Source organism: Chiloscyllium plagiosum, unplaced genomic scaffold (assembly GCF_004010195.1).
Source record: "Chiloscyllium plagiosum isolate BGI_BamShark_2017 unplaced genomic scaffold, ASM401019v2 scaf_4154, whole genome shotgun sequence".
In the NCBI taxonomy this organism is placed as follows: domain Eukaryota; kingdom Metazoa; phylum Chordata; class Chondrichthyes; order Orectolobiformes; family Hemiscylliidae; genus Chiloscyllium; species Chiloscyllium plagiosum.
In genome coordinates, this window is record NW_025211994.1 from 2,076 (window position 1) to 13,709 (window position 11,634).

The following is an 11,634-nucleotide window of genomic DNA, read 5'->3' on the forward strand; positions in this document are numbered from 1 at the left end:
CTGCAATTTCTTCTCTAACCTCCCACAATGTCCTGGGATACATTTAATCAGCTCCCAGAGATTTATCTATCTTTATTTTTTTTTTAAAAGAGCTCCAGCACCTCCTCTTCCGTAACGTGGACTGTTTTGAAGACATCAATATTTATTTCCCTGAGTTGCCTAGCCTCTACCGTCTGTTTTCACAGTAAAAACTGATACAATATTCATTTGGTATCTCTCCCATCTCATGTGATTCCACACATAGACAACCTTGTTCATCTTGAAGGAGTTCTATTCTCTTCCTCGTTGCTATCTTGCACTTAACATACTTGTAGAATCTCGTTGGCTTATCCTTAGCCTTAACAGATAAGGTTATCTCATATTAAATGATTTCAATCAGCAGCTGGGACTAAACAAATTTAAACAGAGTTAATATTTAAAACATCTTATAGAAGACAAACAGACTGAAGTTTCTTAACACCTAAACTGCATTCCCTTTTATATCTGCACTGCCCTATTGAAAGAAGTTAAGTATTCGTGACAGAGGGGATCATTAACAACTTGTGAAACAAGCAAATGCATAAAATCATCTTTTCCCTCTAATCCTGAACCATGGAATTGCCTGGATAGTCATCCCAGCACGTGGAAGTGAACATGCAAAAGCTTTTCTTTGCACAAACAATAAATGGATACGGCTCCATCTGCTTTAGTGCTGGACAAACCAAGCGATTGAGAGGACAAGGCAATTGCTGATGAATGCGAATTTTAAAATTCCTAAAGAAATTCTCAGTACAGTAAGTGATCAAGGATACTCTTTTTCAGTTATGGCTCGAGTTCAAAGGTTTCCCAGGTTCCTAGAATCAAATCTGGGTAATGTTAGTTATTGATTCACCGGGAGCCGCAATTCAGGACGACACAGAAAACCTGGAAGTTTAAAAGTTCCTGACAGGTTTGGTTTCAATTGGCCAGAAGGCGGCACAGAGCCAGGTTGATCCAATTGCTGATTACAAGCGACTATCTGCCACCCAGCAACCCACCCCACCCAGTCCCATTGGAATGCGAGGGGAGGAGGACGAGGACGAGGACGAGGACGAGGACGAGGACGAGGACGAGGACGAGGACGAGGACGAGGACTCCAAGTGGCTGTGTATGCACCTGCATCGAATCGCTACAGTGTGGATGCAGGCAATTTGCCCCATCAAGTCTACACTGACCCATATTCTCTGCAGAGCATCAGACCAACAGACAAACAGACCAACCCCACACCCCATGCAGTCATACATTTCCCATGGCTAACCCACCTAACCATGCACACTGTGGGCAACTTAGAATGGCCCATCTACCTAACCTCCACATCTCTGGACTGTGGGAGGAAACCAGGGCACCTAGAGGAAACCCACGCAGACAAGGGGAGTGTGCGCAAACTCCACACAGTCGCCCGAGGATGGAATCGAATCCGGGTATCTGGCACTGTGAGGGAACAGCACTGACCACTGTGCCATCCCTTTGCATGTGGGGTGATTGTGGGGGAGGAGGAACACTGCAGCGTCCACAGGGATATTTCAGATTTCCCAAGCCACAGGGATTCCAATTGATCCATTAACTTGCAGAGCACATGAAATCAGAGGCTTTCAGCCTCATTAACATATTTAACCTGCCTCCTGGAGTAGGTTTGTAGGCCATCGCCCACCTTGTAAATCCTGGAATTCAGGGGACAAAAATGTGGTTTCCTGGATGCTCAGAATTTTTATCCACTTAATCTAATGCCACCTCTGAATATTCCCATTTCATTCCATTGGCTAGCTAGAGGTCAGTGAAGTTCTGGGGCAGTGAGACCCTAGATTTTCCACATGGCAACATTTCAGTCCTTCATGTGGACACTAAAAATGAGAATATTCACTGAGTCAATCTACTGCCAACCTTTCTGTAGCTTCTTCTAGACCTAAAACTCAGGAGATCTCTGCACCTCAACTCTGGCTTGTTGTGATATTCGATTTCCAATGCTCCATATTTGACAGCCATGGCTTCAATGTCCAATTTCTGGAATTCTCTCTCTAATGCTTGCTGCTTCTTTCTCCAAGATGTTCCTCAAAACCTAGCTCTTTCAGAGAGCTTTGGCTCATTTGTCCTAATTATGTGGTTCTGTTTCAAATTTATTTTCAAAGCTCCTTGCAGTGCTTTAATGTTGCTATATAAATGTACATGGTTGCAGTTATTGACTTGGACCAGATTGTCCCTGCTACTTTATCAGTTACACAACTGTGCAATTCAGGAGGACCCAGTAAAGATGGAAAGCACCAGTAGGAAGGTGAAAAGAAAAAGGGCAAAGCGAGCAAAAACAACGCATAACTGACAGCAGAAACAAAATCAGATTATTTTCAGCCTTTCACGCATGAACAAGAGTTTATTGCAGACTGCTTGACCGTATACCAGATTAAGCAAATAGTCAGGAATATGAACATTTGTCCGGTGGAATAGTATATCTGCTGAACGGATCCAAAATAGCAACCATTTATGTCACCTCACGTATTAAGAAGGAATATAGTTCTAAAGTAAGCTCGGATTTGAATAGTCTATCTTCGTTGCTTAAAGTGCAAGGATGTCAACATCCTGGCTGCCATTTTGTTCGGCTAGGAGAGGAAATCAGCAGCTACTTAGAAATGAAATGACAAGTTAAGATTTATACAAAGTGGGATCAGGGAGAAAGAGAAGCTACAGGGAAGGAGAAATAGATCAGAACATGATTTTGAAAGCCAACACCAGAACAAAAACAACAAATTCTCCAGCCTTTCAACTACAGCTTCGTTTGAAATCATCTGATGTAGCTGACTTAAATAACTGACTAGCTGTTATTGCAGCAAAAATATATTTCACAAGTGATCTTTTGGCACCTCAAGAAATGAAGACGTTTGCCTCATTGTACATCAAGCCACATATTAAAACTAGGCCAGTTATGTGGTTCTCCACCCTATACAGCTGCTCTTAAGTTCCTTACAGCTCACAGTACAGCAAGTTTGGGCCATTTTACCACGTCAACATATGTGACAACAAACATCAGTGGGCATCATTGGTTAAGGATGTGCTCAAATAATTTTTTTTCAAATGCAAATGACCTGGATATATGGCATACAATAAAACATAACAGTTTTGCAAGCTAAGCTTCCTTAAATGAAAAAGTTATTTTGCAATGAATTGCATGAAATAGTAAAAGCTCTTTTAAATAGTACAGCAATTAACAAGAATGACCTGAATTTCTGTAAAGAGAAAAAAAAGGGCACAATGAAAATCAGAAGCCAAGTGAGAAGAGCAAAGATTAACAAAAGCCCAGTTTAAAATGATGTGCAGTGTTTTTCCTGCAGAATTCTGAATCCCACCCTTAGGCTACAGTCCCCACTCTATGGGAAACAAACAAGCACTCAGTCACCCATTGCAAATTTCCCAAGAGGGGTTAAGAAGTGGGTTTACTATCCAAGATGGAAGTGAAATACAGATCTTTATTACGAAATTGGTTAATTCACTTTGGATTTGCATCTTACCATAACTGAGACATAAGCATCAGAGTTGAGTACCATCAATTCTGAAATGGTAATTGTTCCTCTCCACAAATATAATACCAATACTTCCTATTTTTACTTCAGGTTTCCAGCATGTGTTGTACTTTGCTTTTGAACAACTTTCTCCAAGACCTCCTTCAATGGCAGTTTTGATCTGTATTCAGATTAAAAAAAAATTGTGGTCCATTTTCTTTCAAAATGCTCTTCTTAACAGCAAAGAACTGCCAACATGCTGGGAGCTTCGAGCGTGAACAGAGTATTCATAACTTTTGGTGTACATAGCTAGAAGGAGGAAGTTCAATGCTGTTTTGAATGAAAACAACTGTGAGAAGTGCTTCGCTGTCTATAGGCATTACTTTCAAAATTGTGCCATCTTACAAAGCTTCATCATTTAAAGACTTTTCTCTGACCAAACTTGCAATAGCTATGAGTAAAAGCTAGAAAACCTCCAGTCAGAAGTATGGAGATGCATTTTAGGTTTAGGTGATTTTAAACAACTGCGATTACCTGTCCCCATCAATGTCATTCAGAAATGCAATTGAGTAAAAATAAATTTTTAAGTGTTCGTGGAGTAGTGATATCGTCCCTGCCACTGAGCCAGAAGTCTGGCTTCAACTCCCATCTGCCATGGAGTTGGGAACAATGTCTGTACAGGCTAGTTACAAATAATTAAGCCAATGCAAGTGACATTGTGAAAAAAAAGCTGCAGCATCTAAAATGCCAACACAGCATTCCACACAGTTAAATTAAGCACACAAAAGATGAGACCAAATAAAGCACAGAAGGCGTGACTACATTTTGCGACAACAGAATCATATATTAAACACATTTACAAATTCAGTTCGGAAGAAAATGTTTCTTTCAATAGTGGATGCCTAACTAATGAAGAAATAGTATTTCAATCAAACTATTTAAGGAACCATCTTTAATTACTGTTTCTCTCTTAGATGACCCTGCCTGTTCATTGAGTATTTCCAGCCTTTTCGGTTTTCTTTCTCTTCCTTAATGAGGCTTTCATTTTAATGTGGGTCAAATTCAGTTCTGATGTAACTTCTAATGTCTAGATATAACCCCCAACTTCAATCTTGTCCAAATCCTATAGTGTTCGAAGTGTGTTCAGTGGGATAATTTGATAGACATGAGGTGCAATTTGTTGTGCAGCCTTTTTAACATATTTGCATTGGTTTGATCACTGTCCTCGACTCAGCTAAACCCTTTAATACAACCTATGCACAGTACCAATAGAGACTTAATGGGTCAGACCTACTCCCAGTTCTCAGCCCTCATATACAGTCCTCCCCGTAACACAAACTTAAGTAACATTCTCGCAGTTATCCGCAGTACAGCTGAATAAGCATCTGAGCTCACCACGATAGTGAAAAATTAACACGTACTTTCTGCACCATGTAAAGTAGATCAACTACAACCAGTACATTTACAACATAATTTTACCAGCAAAATGCAGTATTTATGAAAATAGAAAGACATCCAAAAATACAATTTTGGAAGACATAGAGGAATTAAGAAAAATACAATGCTAATAGAGTCATAGAGACGTACAGCACAAAAATTGACCCTGCAGTCCAACTCATCCATGCCGACCAAACATCCCAAGCCAATCTAGTCCCACCTGCCAGCACCCGGCCCATATCCTTCCAAACACCCATCCAGATGCCTCTTAAGTGTTGCAATTGTACTAGCCCCAACCACTTCCTCTGGCAGCCCATGTCTTACACACATCACCCACTGCATGGAAAAGTTGCCCATTAGGTCTCTTTCATATCTTTCCCCTCTCACCCTAAACCTATGCCCTCTAGTGCTGGACCCTCCACCTCAGGGAAAAGACTTTGTCTATTTATCCTATCCATGACCCTCATGACTTTATAAACCTCTAAAAGGTCACCCCTCAGCCTCCGACGCTCCAGGGAAAACAGCCCTAGCCTATTCAATCTCTCTCTCAATAGCTCAAATCCTCCAACCCTGGCAACATTCTTGCAAATCTTTCCTGAACCCTTTCAAGTTTCACAACATCTTTCCGATAGGAAGACGACCAGAATTGCATGCAATATTCCAACAGGCAACATCCTTGTAAATCATTTCTGAACCCTTTCAAGTTTCACAACATCCTTCCGATGACCTCCCAACTCCTGTAGTGAACACTCTGACCAATAAAGGAAAGCATACCAAATGCCTTCTTCACTATATTATCTACCTGCGACTCCACTTTTAGGAACTATGAACCTGCACTCCAAGGTCTCTTTGTTCAGCAACACTCCCTCAGACCTTACCATAAAGTGTATAAGTCCTGCTAAAACTTGCTTTCGCAAAATGCAGCGCCTCGCATTTATCTAAATTAAACTCTGCCACTTCTCAGCCCATTGGCCCATCTGGTCAAGATCCCATTGTAAGCCGAGGTAACCTTCTTTACTGTCCACAACACCTCCAATTTTGGTGTAATCTGCAAACTTACTAACTATCTCTTGTGCTCACATCCAAATCATTTACATAAATGATGAAAAGTAGTGGACCCAGCACTGATCATTGTGGCATCCCACTGGTCACAGGTCTCCAGTCTGAAAAGCAACCATCTACCACCATCCTCTATCTTCTACCTTCAAGCCAGTTCTGTATCCAAATGGCTAGTTCTCCCTGTATTCCAGGAGATCTAACCTTGCTAACCAGTCTCCCATGGGGAATTTTGTCGAATGCCTTCATATAGATCATGCCACCGCTCTGCCCTCATCAATCCTCTTTGTTACTTCTTCAAAAAACTCAATCAAGTTTGTGAGACATGATGTCCCACACATAAAGCCATGTTGACTATCCCGAATTGGTCCTTGCCTTTCCAAATACATGTACATCCTGTCCCTCAGGATTCCCTCCAACAACGTGCCCACCACCGATGTCAGGCTCACTGGTCTGTAGTTCACTGACTTGTCCTTACCATCTTTCTTAAATAGTGGCACCATGTTAGCCAACCTTGAATTTTCCAACACCTCACCTGTGACTATTGATAATACAAATATCTCAGCAAGAGTCCCAGCAATCACTTTCCTACCTTCCCACAGAGTCCTAGGGTACACCTGATCAGGTCCTGGAGATTAACCCACTTTTATGCATTTCAAGACATGGAGCACTTCCTCCTGTGTAATATGGACATTTTTCAAGATGTCACAATCTATTTCCTTACACAGTACACCTTCCATGTCCTTTTCCAAGTAAACACTAATGTAAAATACTTGTTTAGTATCTCCCCCATCTCCTGCAGCTCCACACAAAGGCCACCTTGCTGATCTTTGAGGGGCCCTATTCTCTCCCTAGTTACCCTTTTGTCCTTAATGTATTTATAAAAACCCTTTGGATTCTCCTTAACTCTATTTGCCAAAGCTATGTCATGTCCCCTTTTTGCCGTCCTGACTTCCCTCTTAAGTGTAGTCCTACTACCTTTATACTCTAAGAATTCACTCAATCTATCCTGGGAATACCTGACATATGCTTCCTTCTTTTTCTTAACTAAACCCTCAATTTCTTTAGTCATCCAGCATTGTCTATACCTAGCAGCCTTTCCTTTCATCCTAACAGGAATATACTGTCTCTGGACTCTCTTTATTTCATTTCTGAAGGCTTCCCATTTTCCAGTCATCCCTTTACCGTGAATATCTGCTCCCAGTCAGATTTTGAAAGTTCTTCCCTAATACCATCAAAATTGGCCTTTCTCCATTTTAGAGAGGCATTCACCAAATTGATCCTTCAGTAAATAGAATAACACATAAAAAGTTTTCACTGTTTTGTATAATTTGGTATTCTTGGTTCACATGATTAGATTAGATTAGATTACTTACTGTGTGGAAGCAGGCCCTTCGGCCCAACAAGTCCACACCGATCTGCCAAAGCGCAACCCACCCAGACCCATTCCCCTACATTTACCCCTTCACCTAACACTACATGCAATTTAGCATGGCCAATTCACTTAACCTGCACATTTTTGGATTGTGGGAGGAAACCGGAGCAACTGAAGGAAACCCACGTAGATGCGGGGAAAATGTGCAAACTCCACACAAAGAGTCGCCTGAGGCGGGAATTGAACCCGGGTCTCTGGCGCTGTGAGGCAGCAGTGCTAACCACTATGCCACCGTGCCACCCACAGACGACCTTGAGCCAATTACTGGAGAAGTGTTATCAATTATACCCTAGCCTTCAAAAAGAGGGGAGAAAGTAGTAATGTCTAAATCAAGTGGAAATTCTTCACTTTACAGAAAAGCTTTTTGGTTGAGATAAGATAGAACTTACAGAAAATATGTCAATGTTAACCACAGATGTTCTGTGAAATTCCTGGAGGAAGAAGATGTTTAACCCTAGGAGTAAGAGTAATGTTATGACTCTCATGTTAGTGAAATCACCTACTTTTCATCTCCATTCACTTTCTCCAGTCTATCCAAACCTTCTACAATTTTAAAGACCTCTATTACGTGACACCTCAGTTTTCCTTTTGCAAGAGAAACTAGACCCAACCTGTTATTTTTTTTGATGTTTGTGCTCACAGAATTCTTGTATCATTCATGTAAATCTCCTCTGAACCTTCTTCACTTCTACATTTTTTTTCAGTAACATGACAGCTCGAATTGCACACGATACTCTGCGCGTGATCTAATTCAATCCAGGTTTAGCATAGTTTCTTTGCTATTCAATTCTCACTCTTTAAATGAAGTCTAATAGCCGATTTGCATTTTTATGGTCTTGACAACCTGTGGTGCATTTTTCAGTGATTGGTAGTCTTATATTCGGAGATCCTTTATTCCTCTTCTCCTAGATTTGCATCTTTTAAGTAATAGATTACTTCCTCCGTTTTCCCACCAAAATGTACCACCTCATTTATTGGTGCTGAACTTTATTTGCTTATTACTTGCTATCTCAGTAAGATTATTAAATGTCCTTCTGTAATGAGTTTAGTCCTCCTCAGTATTGAATGTCTGCCCCAATACACTCATTTAGTGTCATCTACAAATTTAGAAATTTTGTTTTTGATTCCAAAGTTAAAACTCTTCAAAAAAGGATCCCAAAACAGAAATACGGATAGCCAATCCAGCCCATCAAACATACGCAGACATTTAAGACGATCATGGCTGATCCTCTATCTCAATACCATTCTCCTGCTCCCACCCCATCACCTGAGAATGGGAGTTATGTTCACCAGTGGCACCAGGCATTGATCCTGTGACACATGACTTCCAATTATCTGACAGTGCTACTCTCAATGCCCAATCTCTGCTTTGAATTCAGTTTAGCAATCCATCTGCAATCCATTCCTTGTCAATTACTTAAATGATGGGCAGAAGACTTTTCTTTATTAAACTGCTTTTATCTCAAAGAACTTTAAAGTGATCAATCATTATGCTTCAGTACCACAAAGAACATTAACTGCATGTAGCGTCTGTTGCTGCCATTTTTCCTTTAGCATAAGACAGCCACAGAAAGTCTGTCGTTACAAGCAAACATAGCACAATCTTTTCAATTCACTGACATTATGCAACTATGGAACAAGACAATTATGTAAAATGGTGAGGGTTTGCATCCAACAGGGTATTTTACCAGGTGCAGTAATGCTTGTAATCTTCTGTAAAATATGGAAATGAGAGTGGTTATCATGGCATTGAAGAATACAACAGACATTCATTGCAACCATTATATACAAACATTACTTCCTCCAGCACATACATTCTTGACTCTTAAACTATAGTCAGTTCTTCTATAACACAATAGTTCTGTTCTTGTGCAACCCCGTGTTATAAAAAGAATTGAGCTTTAGAAACAGTGCTTGAAATGCTGGCAATGTAATAGTGTTACAGCCAACACACATTTTAAAAGTTTGCGCTGAAGAAACAGCAGCCCCAATTCGTTAATCGTGTTACAGCAAATTTGCATTGACAAAATGTGCATTATAACACAACAATCTGTATTACATTAAAGAAGAGCATTCTTCCAGTAGAGTGCCATGATTCAAGTCATTGAGGATGAGATGGATTAAGATCTTCAAAGCCTCAGGTCACGTGCTACGATGCAGTGTTGATATCATGAAGGAATCTCTTAAAGGCATAGTGACAAACTGACTATGAGACATGACACAACATAAAACAATAGCAACAAGTAACAACATGACAAGATGAATCACTTCCTTCCTGACCTAAACACACCTACAAAAAAAAATGCCAACTGGCATTTCAATATACCCTGTCACATCATTTCTGCAGTCATTCTCAAAACTAATGCAATTCAGTCTCATGATTCCTGTTTACTGTCCCTCCAGACTTGAAAATCTGTTTGTTAGTTGGCATCCAAAATAAATGCAGTACACAAGATTTAGTTTGACCAAACCTTTACCTGACTTCTGACTTCCATTTTACTGTAGCTATTTAGAGGCAATATGCAGAATGCCTTTATTCTTACATGTAGTTCATATGATGTTGTTTCTCAGCTTTGGTATATGAAAATTATAAATCTTAAGTGTAAGATTTAAGTTTAGATCCTGAGCAACAGCATCTTTGCTGCTAGTTCTAAAGTAATACCACTCCTTCTGTTTTCGTTGGTAAAAAAATCCTGTGGGGAGATATCCACTGTGGCACATTTCCTGCCCTTAAACTGTGCTGTGCTTCTGCAGAAAATGAGGGTGTGAAAGTCCTTTCATCACTATAGAAACCAGATATAATTTGTGGAACCTCTCCCTGTAACACCACCCTATTTAAATGGATATGGATCCCACGTGAGACGAGCTCAGCCTGCACCACTGAAAAGCTTTGAGCAATTATTACAAAACAGACACATCAGTACGTATCTCATTAAAATATCACCTCCACCCTTTACAAAGTACACATTAAATAAAAACAAGAAAATAGAATATTTTATCGGCTTACCTCATGATTTTAGGCAGGTGAAAACTCAGCAAGATATCTGCTGTGATATTATGTTCTAACAATTAAACAGGCTGGTTGATACAGGGGCCCTCAAAAGCTAGCAAAGCAAGTGCACATGTAGTGCAATGCAAAATAAATGAGGAAAATTCCAGATTCCGTCCCTAATCTGTGCAGCATTAAAATGATCTCAGGTGGGGCTGTGTTGGAATATGACCTCACAGAGAGGAAGAGCCCACACCCTGTTCCTAAATCACATCCAGTTGACCCTGCCAAACCCAGTTACAATTTTCACCTACAAAAAGAAAAGGGTGGAAACTGAAACACACAGCTGATCATTTTGTAGTGTGCTTCTACACGCCCTGCTACAGATCCTGCATTCATAAAGAATAAAATTCATAACAAACATCCAAGTATTGCTGCTATCTTTTGAAGAAACTGTTGGGAAAATGGGAAGCAGACAGCAACCTGGAATTTTGATTGTATCCCTTTCAAATTTTAGAAAGTGGTTCTGGGCAGATATTCCATGTCACCCACCTTTTCTCATCACAGACAGCATGTGGGGCAAGACCTCCATTTCCCTAAAAACCTCTATCCATTATAAAAGGAAAATAAATTCTTCCATACATTTTGCGCTTTAAATGACCACAGAACCTCCCAAGCATTCTAAAGCCAAAGGACTTTTGAACCATTGTTGTGCACCCTGGACAGGTCAACAAAATTCTTGTTGGCCAAATAATAAGCATTCAGAAAAACCTCTCATTTTCACAGGGTTAAGGAAATCAATTAACTTGGTCTGCAAGAACCAAAAGAGGATCAAGTTTTTTTGTTAAGATTTTTGTTTGCTCCAAAAGTGCCTGAGCGTACCTCAGGCAGATTATCAATGACAATCAGGAACAGGGGCATGTCAATGGCCCCATCAGTAAGATCAGAGCAGAGGTTCCAATTCTGGGTTTGGATAAATTGGAAATCTACTGAGCCACGCTCACACTTGCAGATGATGTTTGTAAGGAGAAACATTAGTCTCAAATGTAAGTTTAAACAGCACAAAACTGTGACTACTGTAACTGGTGAGTAATCAGCAACGTCACTTTCATTCACTCAAGGACAACTTTAGTATTATTTTTGATTTTAGAATACAGCTTTCAAGGTTTCATCGAACTGTTCTGAAAAACCTTTGTGCAGAAACTGCAATT

General features: G+C 40.2%; 1 long non-coding RNA gene across 1 annotated transcript; it reads right to left on the reverse strand.

The window, feature by feature from the left end:
- Nucleotides 1–2,032: 2,032 nt before the first annotated feature.
- On the reverse strand, nt 2,033–11,205 carry LOC122547237. Its single transcript, XR_006310932.1, has 3 exons — nt 10,442–11,205; nt 8,753–8,758; nt 2,033–2,043 (listed from the first exon to the last, which is right to left on the reverse strand). It is a non-coding gene; the product is annotated as an uncharacterized LOC122547237 (long non-coding RNA).
- Between the last annotated feature and the right edge of the window lie 429 nt (nt 11,206–11,634).